At 35.8% G+C, this 16,605-nt stretch overlaps 1 long non-coding RNA gene across 2 annotated transcripts; it reads left to right on the forward strand.

The window, feature by feature from the left end:
• Positions 1-2,952: 2,952 nt before the first annotated feature.
• On the forward strand, positions 2,953-11,978 carry LOC129146920 (uncharacterized). Of its 2 annotated transcripts, none has more exons than XR_008554294.1 (3): positions 2,953-3,082; positions 9,872-10,158; positions 11,677-11,978. It is a non-coding gene; the product is annotated as an uncharacterized LOC129146920 (long non-coding RNA). The 2 variants fall into 2 exon arrangements; XR_008554295.1 differs by having other exon boundaries at positions 9,872-9,958.
• Positions 11,979-16,605: the final 4,627 nt, after the last annotated feature.

Raw genomic sequence — 16,605 nt, forward strand, 5'->3', positions numbered from 1 at the left:
GGGGAGTCAAAGGTTAGACTCTTTATGGGGTGCTCCATTGTACAGCCATTTCCATACCTGAAATAAGATCTTCTTCACCAGTTTTATCCATGCCTCCACTGCAACCAACTGTTCAAAGATCACAGAATTTGTTGTATGTTGTATAATTAAAGGGAAGTATTGTGGAGTTAGTATCAGAGGAGTATGGACCCAAATTTAGGAGTATGGACATCATGTCTAGAATTCCTACATACATCTCAAAAACTTTTTAGTGAATTGTTTCAATTTAATCTGTATAACATTATTTTGAAAGAAATATCAAGACTCATATACTAAATGCAGAGAAGTTGAGGCTAGAAAAATCTAACACTTTTCCTAGACGATAATGGAAATACAATTAGCAAGTCCCCTGAAAGCTTTTTATCCATTATCTTACTTATTACTAAGACAAACCATTTTGTTTCATATGATCCTTTACTGCTATAAAAACACCAGAATCCCTTTCCAAAGACTTGATTATTGCATTTGTTTTTGTATCTCTAGCAGATGAGCTTATTTGTTATATCAGTTTTATCATGTATAAGAAAATAGTATGAAATTACATTTTCATATACTGAATGTCAAAAGAATGGGAATTATCTCTTTCATTGACCTAAATGCTTAATTAAGAGAATCAGCTTTGCAAGCTCTATTGCTGAGACTAGCATATAATTCATTTCTAACTTATTCTATCTCCAAGCAACTTTTACCTAGAAAATAAAATATAAATGGAGGGTCTTCTACCCTAAAGAAAAAAATACAGTGAAAGAAAATGTCACACTTCTCTTTGGGACGACCTCCTCCCTTCTGCTGCTATGCAGAACACACTTTTCATTTGGTAGTAAAGACTTTTAAGCCCTAATAAATGATGTATCGAAATGTAGGCCTGAAATATTACAATGCTGCCTTTTATATGAATTAGATCCATTTTAGTACCAAATATCCAAAGATGGAGAGAGAAAAAAGATCCCATGTAATAGATTTGTCATTTTTATGCTGTAGTTCAAAGTGATATGATTTTCTGTATCACCACCAATTATCTTTCAAATGCTGTCAAATGTGTTCTCTTTTACTTCCTATGAAGTCAGAAAATAGAAATAAGAAATGTGATTTTTCAAGGTAGATAAGTTATCAAAGCAGAAATGCCTTTGAATTAGATCATTCTTCCATAGCATAATGAATTTGAAATTCCCAGTAGAATTGTGTAAGGAGGTTTTCACAATACACAGGGGGTGTCAAACATTGGGTATCCATGAGATTTTTTGCTCTAGCCCACACATTCTCCACAGCCTTCACATAAATGGAGTGAGGGGCTGCCCTGTGTCTGTGCAGTGAGGAGGGATGTCTGTCTTTGCAGCACGTAAGCCACAGTCCTTTCACCTGTATCAGGAGGTGTCATCATCTTCTAGGTCATAGTTCAAGGCAAGGACTGGTAAAACTTTCAGAATCACAGAGGTAGTGTGGAACCAAGCTTAGCCAAGGTTTCACCATTTTATATATCCTCCACCTTGATATGTTAGTCCTTGTACAGCCGCATTCCGGAGATAGTTTCAATAGTCACAACCCTCGCTCCACTTGTGACAAAAAAGCAGACCACCCCAGCCGCCAATGAGGGTGGTCCTATCCATAAATGGGACAGCATCACTAACCATCCAATCAGTTTGAAACTATAACCGTGCACGCCAAAATGCCTTTGTAGTAGCCAATGAGTAATTGCCAGATTCTTTCAAAATTCACGCCGCTTGTGACCCTATAATAGACCCCTGCTTCCTCTCTTCGGGGCTCTCACTATCTGCCACTGCATTGGTAGGTGCCATGAGCCCAGACTCAAGCCCGTAATAAACTCCCTTTTGCATTTGCATCAGCTGTCTTTGGATTCTTGGAGGCTATGCTCGCTGAGTCTGCTGATCTTGGGCACAACATTAGTAGCTCAGTTCTTTAGATACCTTTCTCTAAGTTTGTGTATGTCCAAAGCATCAACTCCATGGAAAGTCATTTTGCAAGGAAGAATTTTACAGGATGTAAGGAAGGGATAAGGAGGACTCTTCAACCTTTAATGGATAGAAAACACATTTCCCAATGCAGAGAGATTCAAGCCATGGGAATGATTTTTATCTATTATGCATGTCACATATTGTTCCCCAACTGATTTAAGATACCTTACAAGGATGCATAAAATGAAAAGATAAGAGTGCCATTTCAGAAAATAGATGTAGGAGCAAAGTGGAATAAAAAAATGTCATAATAACCCACAAGTCTACCGTAGATAAACCACAAAAATAGATTTGACATGCAAATAGACAGGCTTGTAAGTTATAAAATTTACAATGTCCATGAGATACAAACAAAACAGTTGCTAAGGAGACATACACTATATTTCATTCTTAAGTCAGACAGCAATTTCTCCTGGGGGTCCTCATGAAAAGGACGTCAAGATGCAAATGAATTAGGTATACCCAGAATGTCACACTGCTCTTAAGAGCTCAGAATTTCTTTGTTACAGAGCCTTAAACCTTTTGAGATAAAGCACTGTTATGTAATTCATCACATTTACAAAAAAATTCCTCCACATTATCTTCATAGGAAAAAAATCTCTATCTGTACTTAATTATGCAGCTATGTAGTTGAAATAAAAGAATATTGCTAAGCTTATTTTTTAAATTAGTATCATTGAAAAATATTTCATAATCAGATTTTCCCTGTAGGAATGCACCTTTAAATTCAGATTCACTTTGGAGAAGCTGCTCCTTCAATACCAAGTCTGTATCAAGTAGGTTCTACTTTCTTAATGTCACCTTAAGAGTTCTTAAATTCTTCCCCTTCTGTAATGCTGTAAATTGCCTGCCCCACCCTATGGAAGGGAGGAGATAGACCCGGAGGGGCAGTTAAAAAGCAACTGGGAATAAAGGACTGAGAGGAAGCTGCTGGGGAAGAAGCAGAGATATGGAGGAAGAAGAGTGGAGGAGGCAAATGGAGCTGAAAGATGTGGAAAAGGTGTGCTTGCTTCTTGGCCTTACACTAGGGACTTGGAGGACATGGATGGAGACGCTTGAACCAGTCCTGGGTGAGAGACCCGTGGGGAGACTGACAATGGCGGTCTTAATCTTGGTTTTTATTTTGCTCATTTCCTTCCAGACTTGCCTCAACCTTCTGCCCCTTTCCTCATGGTCCCCACCAGATTGTGCCTTAGACTTGTGGCAGGCTTTCCGGCCTCGGTGGCCCTGCTTTCGGCCAACCCTGCTTGGCTGGACATTTGCCCGTGAGAGAATCATAACTTTGGGTGCTTAATCTGGAAACTGTATGTTTTCTCTTTCCCTTCTCTCTAGCACACACTAGTTATTGCACGTTAATTGTATTTAAGTTCTTTTCTATTGAAATTCTTACGCACTAGAATATGTTCTTTCTTGATGTAGTAGATGGCAGAATGCATTCAGAGTGGGCAGGTTTGGGGGTCCTAGGTACCCCTTATTTTTCCCTGTAACAGTTCCACATACTACCGGTGCTCAGGGCCCCATCATCATTCATGTGGGTCTTTCCTGCAGCTGTTTTTTACATTCTAGTGTTTGCTGTGCCTCGCGTCTCCATAAGCCAGTCTTCATGTTTCAATTGTTGCAGTATTGATAAACTTTATGCCATTTCCATTCCTTTTCAAGAGTGTTTGTAGCATTAACTCCAATTTTTCCAGCCATTCTGAGCCACATGTACTTACTTGCTAAATTTTGGCATGCTCAGTTTGCACATTCTCTCTGCACATTCTATTTTCACTGTTTTAAATGTCTTCCTTCACCTTAATTTCAGTATGATTGTCACCTCTTGTGATGCCAGTAATGTGGGTTGACTTATATTCAGGGATGCCCTCTTAGTCCCCTGTGTTTTCCATCTGTATTCTAACCCTTATCGCTGTTCAAGCACCTTTACTTCCCATTCTGCCTAGAGACTGTAAACTTTTAAGGATAGCACGATTGTCTTTTTAATGCTCCACTTCAGCATCTAATAGATTTCTTTGTACTTGTTAATAATAAAAGCAACTTGGATAGTTAGAGAGTTTTTCCTGTGGGGTAATATGTGTTATAAGGTTTAGTACACATATGCATTTAATTAATCTTCACTATAACTGTAGGAGGAAAGTAGTAATGTTATCTCTAGTTTATAGATAATAAAATGAAAGACTGAGAGGTTAATTAACTTCTCAAAGGCTACCTAGCTAGTGCATCTAGTACAGAAGCCAAAAAGAAAAGACTAAATGGTTTCACTAATTAACAATTAAAAATTTCTATATAAAAATAAAAGAGAAGTGCAGCAACACACCGAAATCTGAAAAAGAATGTTTTAGCCAGTTTAAAATAAAAAAAAATTAAATATTTTAATTAACAAGAAACAATGTAATTTTATAAAAGCAAAATTTAATAAAACAATAAGAAAAAATTAAAAATGACCATGGAAGATGATAAATAAAGCTACATACATAATTTGTAGATACTTATTACATTCTGATTTCACTAAGTATCATAGTGCTGCCATGTGAAAATAACCATGGAAGATGAACTCATAAAAAACTCATAATCTATGAGCAAGATCACAATTGTTCTGTCATCTTTAAATTCTTTTGTCAAAATTTAAAAACACTTTTGCTATAGATTATAAATATATAGGAAAATAAAATTAGTAAAGTTAAAATTGATTTAGTCCATTGGAATTTAAAACAGAGAACCCTTGAGAATCAAAGTTTTTATTTCTTTGTAAAAACTTATCGAAGTAGTTTGTCTGCTTTCTACTTTCATATGTTTAATTTAAACAAAGTGAGCATTTTCCTACACCTTGGCAAGTTGTCATTCTCCTTGCTAAACTGAGATCAGTTGGAATGAAAACTAATATTCCATCCTTTTTGCTTGCAATATTATGAAATGTCCCTGAAAGATCTTTTAACATCAAATATTTTTTTAAAGATTTATTTATTTATTTATGCATACAAGAGCTGGGGTAGAGGCCAGAGTTGTGGGGCCAAGGGTAAGAGGATTCACCAGAGACAGAGTGAGGAGAAGAACAGGCAGATCTACTGAAATACACTGCTGAGGGGAGCAGCGGGCAAGTCAGGAGAGGTCTGCTGTGCCATGTGGGTAGCTCCATGGCAGGGGATCAAACTCATGCTGTAGTGACTGCAAATAGCTTCACAGGTTGTGTCTTAACCCCTTGCGCCACCAGGGAGGCTCAACATCAAATATTTTTGCCAGCATTACTTTCTTTGTGTCAAAGCCATTTTATTCATATTAACAAATATTTCCTTTAACTCCCTTTACCTTATGTTTCCTAATTTCAATTCTTCTCAGTTATTTGCTGCCCCTTCATCTTTGTTGTCCAATTCTTTCTTTCAATTATCCACTTTTATAAAAGCCACGTGAGTTGATATCTGCAAGACAAGGAGGAGAGCCAACTAAGTGCTTTGCTGCCTGTGAGCAATTACTGACAGCCTTTGAGGGAAGTGATGTGAATGGCTACTGTTCAAGACATATGTCTGTTATCTCTGTAGTGGCTTTGCACTGAGGAGCAAGCAGCAAAGTACTTACTGGAAGAACTCCCTGTTTATGTAGTATGATAGCTGAACTCTGACCTTCTTGGGAGGAGGGTGGCTGACATTACTTGACTAAACTGGATAAATGCAATTGTTGTATATAAGAACCATGAAAATTGGAACGCTTTCTTTTATAATTTATTTATTTATATATATTTTATATCACTCTTCATTTTTGTACAACGTTTGCTTTTTCCTCTCAGGTGTTTCACACCATCCCCCCAACTATTGCCATAGCCCTTTGTGCTCTTCCCTCCCCTGTTTGTTTGTTTTTTTAAGATTTATTTTTATTTATACAAGAGCTGGGATACAGGCCAGAGGTGTGGGAGGCTGAGAGGATTCACCAGAGACAGAGTGGGGAGCAGAACAGGAAGATGGACCGAAAGCACTGCTGAGGGGAACAGTGGGCGAGACAGGAGAGGTCTGCCTCGCCATGTGGGATTCTCCCTGGCCAGCTGGGAATCGAATCGGTGCTGCAGAGGCTGCAGACAGCTTCACAGCGCTGCGGTCAACCCACTGTGCCACCTGGGAGACCCTGTTATTTTTTTTTAAAGATTTATTTATTTATGCGTACAAGAACTGGGGTACAGGCCAGAGGTGCAGAGGGTGAGAGAATTCACCAGAGACAGAGTAGGGAACAGAATAGGCAGATTGACTGAAGTACACTGCTGAGGGGAGCAGCAGGTATCAGGAGAGGTCTGCTGTGCCATGTGGGTAGCTCCATGGCCAAGGATCGAACTTGTGCTGGAAAGGCTGTGAATTGCTTCATAGGTTGAGTCTTAACCCCTTGTGCCACCAGGGGGCCCTCTCCCCTGTTTTGATCCCTTTCCCTTACCCTCCCCTGCAGAATGTCTCTGATTTTTAATTGCCTGTTAACAAAATTAGGACTCTTAAACTCATCCTATGATACTTCCTGCTTCCCATACACTAAATTATTTCACAATAATCATATGATTATTACACTATTATAAATCCTAATTCTACAGATCAGGAAACTACACCACAGAGCTGGATAGTAATTAATCCATGGTCACATAATTTTCAGGATTCTAATCCAGAATCTTGTTCCAGAGGCTGTGCTCTTAGTCACAAACCCCATTATCTTTGGTCTCCTAAATAAATAAATAAATAAAATTATGACTATACTGGATAGATGAGATTTCCTGTCCTTTGTGCCCTTTCATTATAGTAATATTAAATAATATATGAAGAGATGCATTAGTTTTAGAACCTTAGTACCTGATGTCAGGCTCAAATAATGAAATGCTTAAATGCCCTTTATTCACAATAGATAAAACATACCAATGGAAATACTCTAGAAAGAACACAAAGATTAGTAACAAGACGTGGATTTTAATTCTAACTTGATGTAAAATTCTTCTACTGGTATATAAACCAAGTTCTCTTTGTTTTGTTGGTTTGTTTGCTTATTTTCGGGGGTTGTAGGAAGCTATGATGAGAGCAGAGAGCTCAAGCAACACTTTCAAATTCTAATGAAATTATGAGCCCTTTTCTCAGAAAAATACATATATACCAACTTTATGTATGTAATTTATTTATTTTATTTTTTTTTTAAATAGAGGCATGTTTTATTTATTTATTTATTTGTTTGTTTGTTTGTTTTGTTTATACATGCACTGGGTACAGTCAGAAGCACGGGAGGGTGAGAGAATTCACCAGAGCCAGAGCGGGGAGCAGAGCAGGCAGAAGAACCGAAGTACACTGCTGAGGGGAGCAGCAGGCGGCAGGAGAGGTCTGCGCGCCATGTGGGACCCTCCTCTGGTGGCCGGGGAGCAGCCGGGGATCGAGCCGGCGCTGCAGAGGCCACGGGCAGCTTCGCAACCCAGTGCTCAACCCCTGCGCCACCGGGGAGGCCCTATATATGTAATTTAAATGGATACACTGACTTCCTGAAGTCTGTCCAAAAACTTCCTAGGAGATAAGGGACCACATCTAAGTTTCTTTACAGTTCAAAGTTAATTTCTTCATTTAACATAATCATCTCAAGTTCCTCCCAATGTAACTGCAAAATTAAATTAAAATTAAACTTAAAAAGCCAAAATTACTAGTCACTGACTGAATCTAGATGGACAGGTCTCCAACATATTGATGCCATCACCTCTACACAGGCTTCATTCAGCATTTACCACAGTGGAAAGAAAGAACAGAGGTTATCATGAGCCAGCTTTAAAGCTTCTGTTCAGAGAGCATCTTTTCCACTTGCCAAGTTTGAAAACCATGTTCTAAAGGCCTTGCATTCATTTTTTGCCTACTCCCTTCATTCCACATTATATCCTGCCTTTGAATTTCTAAATCCACTTGACCAGAAAATGTCTATATTGATTACTGTCCATATGTTCATTTAATTTGCCTTGGGTACAAATGTACAATGCACATGTTCTTGGTCCCGAGAACAGACCAATGAACAATTCATATAAAGACTGTGTGGGGCCTCCCTAGTGGCACAAGGTGTTAAGCCTCAGCACCATGAAGCAATCCACCGCTACTGCAGCATGAGTTTGATCCCCTGCCAGGGAGGTGACCCACATGGCACAGCAGACCTCTCCTGTCTCACCCACTGCTCCCCTCAGCAGTGTATTTTAGATCTTCCTGTTCTGCTCCCCACTCCGTCTCTGGTGAATCCTCTCACCCTCCCGTGCATCTGACCTGTACCCTGGTTCTTGTATAAATAAAAAAATATATTTTCTAGTAAGCGTGATTTTCATTAATCAACAGTGCTCTCAACTTTTAAATATTTAGAGTTCTATTTGGAAAACTTTATCTGTGTTTTTTAAATAATATTTCTTAAATTCAAAAGCAAAATTTTTTTCTAAATACCAAGTAACTCATATATCACTATTCTCTTACAACTTCTTTAACAGATTTGTTTTATATATATTTCACTTTTTAGGTTTTATTTCTTCTTACCTAAATGTCCCCCATATTTTAGTTGTGCATATTCACATATGGTGATTTTAGAGACATTTGAAGTACCTCAAAATATTTCTCATTTTTATTGTGACAAATCATAAACATGGAACTAATGAATTACCCAAAATATGCCAATGCAAAGATGAAGATTATCTTTATCTGTTATAAACTAAATCAATGGTTCAGGCCAGAAATAGTTGCCTAATAATTCAGCTCAGTAAATCTGACTGGAGAATCTATTTGAGAGGCACTGTGCCATGTGCTAGGGTGCCTCCCTGTACAATGGCTGCCAACCCTTAAAATTAAATTTACTTCATTAATGTAGAAATGACCCTTATTTTATTTCTTAATAGCATGTTGATAGTCGACAGGTAGATCGACTTCATCAGTTTTTTTCCAAATGTCATTTGTCATGTTCCCACTAGTGCCTATGAGTTTCAGTGATTTTTCTTGACTCATACCAGTTGCTAAGTAACGTGGAAAAGTACAGCTGCAGCTTCACTTCCTTCAAACTGCTGCTCCTAAATATGAATAAAACCATAGACATTCTATTTTTGTGTTCAGAACTCACCACATTCAGAGCTTCTGTGTCAGATTCTCTGAAGCATAATGGAGAAGGCAGTGAAATTATAGGCCAAGTAAGACTTCTGAAAAATATTTGCTTTTTTCCCCCCCAAATACAATATGAGTATTTCTCTTTGACCTCTGAGCTGCCATTAGAGTCCTAGGAAGGAAAAAAAAAAATTGAACAAGGGACCAAGAGAACTTATTGCTGGACTGTGGGCAAATCATTAATTGCTCAAGTCTTTCTTTGTAATGTTTGGAAGTGGTGAAAATCAATGATTGTGCATCCTCTTAGAGCTGGATGAGTCTCCAGAACAGTTCTGCACAACATCATTAAGTTGCTTGGTGGCATTTCTAAATACCTTTCATAAGTTGTTTTATTGTTATTTGTGTTTTATTTTATTTTACTTATTTATTTTAACTTTATTTGTCTCACATGGGTAGATATTAAAAATATTTAAAAGAGAATTCTACTTTGACACACCTTAAAGTACTTTGTACATTCTGGATAAACATATTCATATAAAGATAGATTGAAGTAATGATCCTTTGACAAAATTCTATGTCATTTCCCTCATCAAAATTCACATTAACAGTGTGCCTGAATCAAACTCATATCTCTGGGAAGGAAGCTTTTGTGTTACATTATTTCTCTCTCAATTTCTAGTTACTTTTTGCTTCAGTGAAATCTCTCCTGGTGGAATAAGTTCTTGTAGAATATGTTAAATGTCTCCACTGTAATATATAAATTCCTCCATTATAACTGAGTTCTCGTCTGTCTTTCCCCAGAGCCATGACCTCCTGAAGACAGAACATTTTGTGAACTTCATCTCTACATTTCCAGGACCCAACATTGCTCCTGTTGTATTATAGTTTGTAAATAATTTTTTATTTACATTATTTTATATTGAGATGAGATTGGTTTACCACAATGTATATGATTTAGGAATATAGGTTCACTTCTCTTCACATATATGTCACCACACCATTCCCACCACTAAAACATCCATAATCTTCATCATAGTCCATTGGACAGCCTCCGCCTAGGACTCATCAACCTACAACCTCCCACTCTGGTAATCTTTGCAGTGAGACTGTTGTTTTAGCTGTTTGTTTGCTTCTTTATGTCCTACATATGAATGAAATTACCTGGTATTTATCTTTTTTCCTTACTTTAAACATTTTCTTTTGAGCTGCAGATGTACAAGTGTTTTAGGAAATCTCACATAACCTTTGGCTGGTGGGGGTATAGTTAGCAAATTATATCTTTGAACCACAAAAATTTTATGGAAGATATATCCTAGGTTCTGTATTTTCAGAAACAATTGAAGAAATATTTTATGTGCTTGTATAAAGTATATCTTGCCTCTAATTTTAAGGGAAAATGCACATAAAAAATCAAAATAATTTGAGATTTATCATCTTCTATTTCAATCATTTTATGTAGTGAATATATGAACCACATATAATTTGGAACAAAGTCACCCTTTTCCTCAAAAGGATTTTTTTTTTTAAAGATTCATTTATTTTAAGAGCTGGGGTACAGGCCACAGGTATGTGTGTGGAGGTGAGAGGATTCACCAGAGACAGAGTGGGGAACAGAACAGGTAGATTGACTGAAATCCACTGCTGAGGAGAGCAGCGGGTGAGTCAGGAGAGGTCTGCTGCACCATGTTGGTATCTCCCTGGTCGGGAATTGAACTTGCGCTACAGTGGCTGCGGATAGCTTCATAGGTTGCATTTTAACCCCTTGTGCCACCAGGGAGACCCAAGGATTTGGATTTTAACAGTAATATTTACAAAATACATTTTAAGATAAAAATATTTACAAGAATATTTTAAATTAATCTGTTTAAATAGAATGTCTAACAATAGTGCTCTCTTTCCAAGTAGCAGTATATGTGTATGTTAAATATGTATGTTATACTATATTACTTTTGTGTTTTTGTAAAATAACTAAAAGCCCTCTGTAGGATCAAAGAATATAAAGCATCAAATAAAATTTAAATAATTGGAATTATACAAATGATGTGAGGAAAAAAAAACAACAACCTATTTCTGCTTTAAATTCATGAAATATAATTGAAGTAAAGAATTATCAAAATATTAAATAAGAAAAATTATGTACAGTCTACCACTTCCTCAGTATGATAATTAGGTTCAGTTCCCAAAAATGTTAATCAAAGTACAGAAATATAAATTACTTTTTTTATGTTTTTGTTTGTGCAAATATATATTCATACTGTATAGTAAAATATCAGTTTTTGATAAATTTATAAGTATTTCCTTACTTCCCAATATTCACCATTACTCTTTTTGCCGATTTTAGATATTATTTTCCTAATTACTTTCAATCTCTTTTAAACATCTTGATATTTTGCTTTCTCAAAATATAGTATTTTGTAAGAAGAATCTTTCAATATTTACAGTTCATAAAAATGTAAGAAATGGAATTCTGGAGGTTCATTTTTATATAGTGGTTGTTTTGGCTACTCTGTCAGGGATTTCTATTTGGAAATGGAAGGTCTTATATTTCTTGAAAATGTCTTTTGTTATTTTCTAAAATTTCCTTTTTTGCTCTATTTTCTTTAAAGATCTATTTATGTATGTATACAAGAATTGGGGTACAGGCCTGAGGTGCAGGAGGGTGAGAGGATTCACCAGAGACAGAGCGGAGAACAGAACAGGCAGACTGACTGAAATACACTGCTGAGGGGAACAGTGGGTCAGACAGGAGAGGTCTGCTTCACCATGTGGGTTTCTACCTGGCCGGCCATGGATGGAACCACCTTGCAGAGACTGCGGACAGCTTCACAGTGCTGCGCTCAAGCCTCACCCCCTCCCCACCACCACCAGGGAAGCCCTGCTCTATTTTCTGTCTGAGATTCCTGTTATTAATATGTTGAGTCTTTGGTCATCTAATTTATTTTAACTAACTTCTGTTTTTTAGTTTCTTTTTTATTTCTTCAATTCTATAGTGTAGTGCTTTTCAAAATTTCTATAACTTTCAAGATCTCCATTTTATTCTCTACTTTTTTTATAGTATTCTGTTCAAGATTCATAGATCCTTCATCTTATCTTTACTTCTGAATATATTAAGTGCTTACATTAAAAAAGAAGTCCAAATTTCCACCAAATTCCTCTCTCTTGGTTTGGTTTGATTCTGTGTTTCCATTAAAATCATTGCTATGACCCCTTGTTATTCTTGCTTGCTTGTTTAAGAATGGGGCACTAAAAAATTTGAGTTTCTAGAAAGAATGACACTTATTCATCTAGAGCACTTATTCTAGATGAACACCATTATTAGGGTAGTTTCCAGGTTTATGTGTGTCTGCTTGTGTCATCTTAGATATTTGTAACTATATATATATAGATTACTTTAGATTTCAGTTTATGGTTTTCCTATGTGAATGATTGAAAATTCCTTCTAGGAATTTATCAACTGACTGTACTGATGAGCTGGAATCCTCCTGACTGGTAGGCTCTTTAGGTCTTGTTTCCTTGACTAATCAGATTCCCAGTGTAATCTGTTATCATCTTCCTCCTGGAAAGTATATGCCATGCTGCCAGAATCTGGGAGTCAAGTGTGAAGACAAATGCCTCTCAGAGAATGTTAATTTATGTTACAGTAAAAAAGGTTCCAACTGATTAATACAAATCTTTATTTTCATCTCATGTTATTTATTCCTTAAGGGTCAGCTCCATCTTCTCCCTTTGTCACCATCAGTCTAGGGTCCATGCTTGGGACCAGGTCATTAAATGGCAATGTTTTTAAATGCACTGCTCAAAAAAAGTTAAGCACCTCATTTTCCTTCACATTTCATAGGGCATCAAGTAACATGAATAAACCTTTGTTGATAGCCAAAGAAGAATAATCCTTTCTCAGGGAGAAGCAGTAAATTTGTGTGAGTAATGACACAATCTACCATTAAAGAAGACTGGTGGTCTTATTCTCTGTAGATTTTCATTATCCCATCTTTAATCTTACACTTACTCTTCCCATTTTCTATAAGTATGGAGTCATTCTGGTTTGCCACTTGAGAAAGCTAATCATTCTTCTGCCTGGATTGTATTGGGACAGTTCCCCAGCTGCTCAGCGTATGGGTTGTGACTCACGACCATATGCTCTGTGACGTTCTTAGGCTCACCTTCAAGACCACCTGAAGTACCAGAATTGTTATTTTCTGAGTTTAAATTAAAAGCCAATGATAATGAGGAATTAAAATACATACCAGGTAATTGGTTGAATCATGGTTCAAAATGTCATGTATACATATGTATATTATTAAATAACATTTGATATTACATTTATTAAAATAAAAAATGGTATCATAACGGTAATGAAACACAGAATTGAAAATAGAGGGTATAAAAAAATAACATAATCCATGAACATATCTATGAATCTTATTCTCTTCATCACTCTTGCATTGAAAGTGATGAAAGTTGTAGAAAGAGAAAGAAAAGTCTTGTATCAAAGTGAAACAAAGATGGTTTATAGTAACATTTAGGTTGTAAGACCAATTAGTGTTTACCAGAAAGACAGGGACAATGGAATATGTAAATCAGGTAAAGGGTGTCAATTGTATGGTAAAGGATAGAATTGGACATTTAGTGGTCAACTTGATTTAGAATCTGCACTGTTGAATTATAATGATGCATTTGTGAAATTTATATAATGCTATAATGCAATGTTCAACAAAATGAAATCAAAAATAAGACAGCTTATAGCCTTAAAAAGTAATGAAAAAGTGATGATTGTATTGAAAATCCTAAGCTGTTTTGTATAAGTTGAAGTATAGGTGAAAAGGTGGTTTTCCAGTTCTTATGAAAGGAGGGAAATCAGAGAGGGCAGGCAATTTCCTGAAGGATTCCATTCATAACTTTGGGCCAAGCCAAGATCAGAGAGAACTCCATGTTGCTGAAAAATCTTAGTATAAGATTATATAGAATACTTCCTAGCATTTTTCAGGAAGCATCCTTATATACTTATGATTTAATTTTTGTCATCAGAAAATAAAGCTAAGTATGCCAATGTCTTAGGGCATATGTAAAGATTAAATGTTATCAGTTCTGTATCTTTTGTATTTTACATTACATTTGTCACCACACCACAGCCACCACCAAAACACCCATAATCCTCCACCACAGTCCATTGGATCCTTTCTCACCTTTGATTTTGACATAATAATATATCACACTTTCAGGAATTATTAATAATATTTTCATGACTATTATTTCCAAAAGAGCTTTGCAAAGATCAATTAGGAGTCTATAATTAAACCACTTTACTTGATAATATGAAATTTAAATTTCATACTTAATTACACACTTAAAAATGTAGGTCCTTGTGTACAAAACTTAGAATTTTCCCAGTAATCTGCCTATTACATCCCTGTAATTTGAAGGCCAACAAAAAAATGGAAAAAGGGAAATATTTGAAAATAATAGTGTGCGAAACTACTTAATAACATCTGTAGATAAGAAAACACTGTTTATGATTAAATTAATAATTAATATTACTTCTAAGCTACTTTAAAGTAAAATATTTTTGTTTGTAATCAATTTAATAATTATAGCAAAATTGGCAGCAGTTCATACTGGCTCTCATTTCTGCTATTTTTCTTTACATCATTATCTCTATATAAAATGATCATATAGTAATTGTTTATATGTACATTATCTCACAGTAATAAAGAGCTTTTTGGTTCCCAAATTATCTCTTAGCTAGGGTAGCATCTGTTACATAGTATGCCCTCAAATATATATGTGTTAATGTTATATAATTCTGACAATATCAAAATCGTAAGCTTTATTTTTGCAGTTTTTGGTAAGAGGAAAAATTACTCAGAGACTGATCATTCTAGTTTACAATTATGTGGAAAAACAAATATCTGCTCTGTTAGATGAGAATTATCATTGATTTCATTAATATATCTGAATTTCTGGAAACTATGCAATTTGTCTTTAATTATATTGGGCAGATGCACAAAGGAGAATTTTCTGTTGATATTTAGGAAGAAAGTTTTGGTAAAATACCTTTAACAATTTGTTTCTATGTTATGCAAAATAAAATTTAAAAGTATGAGCTTAATATTTTTGCTGGGTATTGATTAACATGATGGATTTTCAGCTCCAGATTATCATTTTTACAAAATCAGCTGATTAAATCTGAGTTGTCTATGGTGTGTAAAGGAAAACTATGAGACACAAAATAATCAGATTTTTTTAGAAATGGCATCATCTCAGGGCAAATATATAAATTAAAAATAAGAGGCTGAGTTCTCTCTTTAAAGTCTGGGGAAAGAATTCCTTTCCTTCTATTTGTAGGGAATTTCCCTTAGAAACATTGAAATTGTAAGCATCTCTCTTTGAAATTTATATATATATATATGTAAAACTCTTTTGAAAACTAGCCTTTTGCTAGCTTTTGGACTCAAAAAAAGTCTTTCTCAAGGGTATGGGAGCCATCTCTTTGAAATGTAAACATCAAGGGAAATAGCACCCCATCTTAACATTTCTGTGGGAAGATAGAAGATTGACTTCAGGGAGCTCATTGCTCCAAGTTACAAAACTACCTCCTAAGAAAATGAGTGTTTGTTTCTTTTCTGAATAAATCTACTTGGCTAATACAGATGTTCACACCATTTACCAGGTCAAGTTAAGATGAACTATGTGACCAATGGTAATGTCAAGTCCTCTGACTTTGGGGTAGGTTCTTGTTTATTTTGAAAATTGATATTTAATAGGTTATATCTGCTTGGGTATATTAAAGGGTGAGATTTTCTTTCTTTCCTTGTGATCTCTTAGCACATTTCCTGTGATGCACATCACATTTTGGTTTAATGTTTTTTTCAATAATAAAAGTGTTATCTTTCCTACTATGTTATGAGAGAATCCCTGAGTTGGCAGGAGATTTTTGTCTTTAATCATATTTCCCCAACAAATTTAATCTCCTAGTTTTAATTGGATCATAATATTTGTTTATGTATAAAAAGGCTGACAAGTGAAATTGGTGCTATTTGACTCTAATAACAGATTCTTTGGCCTGCTTTCCTGGGAAGAGGAATAGAATCTAGATTAGCTGAGGTAACTGAATTGATCTCCTATTAATTTTTAACAAAGGAATCTCACAGAGAACAGATCTAATAATCATCTCTTCAAAGAAAATGTGAGACAACTTACTAAATAATTATACTCACCTAAATGTCAGGAGACCTAATTTTATTTCAAATTTTTGTGGTCAGGCCTGAGTCTAGGACCATGACATGACCTGTTCGTTACATGCAGTACATCTTGGAACTTGCAGCTTAGTTTAATGCATTGCACCACATTTCTCAGGACCAAGCTAATGGGTTGCTTAATGCTTAGCATATATTCTGAGGATACTGATAATACCAAGGGCCATTTAAAGCTGATAATGCAAAAGAGAGCAACTGTTCTAGGAAGGTCATTGTGGCTGACTGCCTCTAGACTGCCTTCCTTGAGAATGAAGAAACCCTCCGTGTGCTCTGCAGATTCTT

This window comes from Talpa occidentalis, unplaced genomic scaffold (genome assembly GCF_014898055.3).
Source record: "Talpa occidentalis isolate TD23 unplaced genomic scaffold, MPIMG_talOcc4v2.1 talOcc4.5, whole genome shotgun sequence".
In the NCBI taxonomy this organism is placed as follows: Eukaryota; Metazoa; Chordata; class Mammalia; order Eulipotyphla; family Talpidae; genus Talpa; species Talpa occidentalis.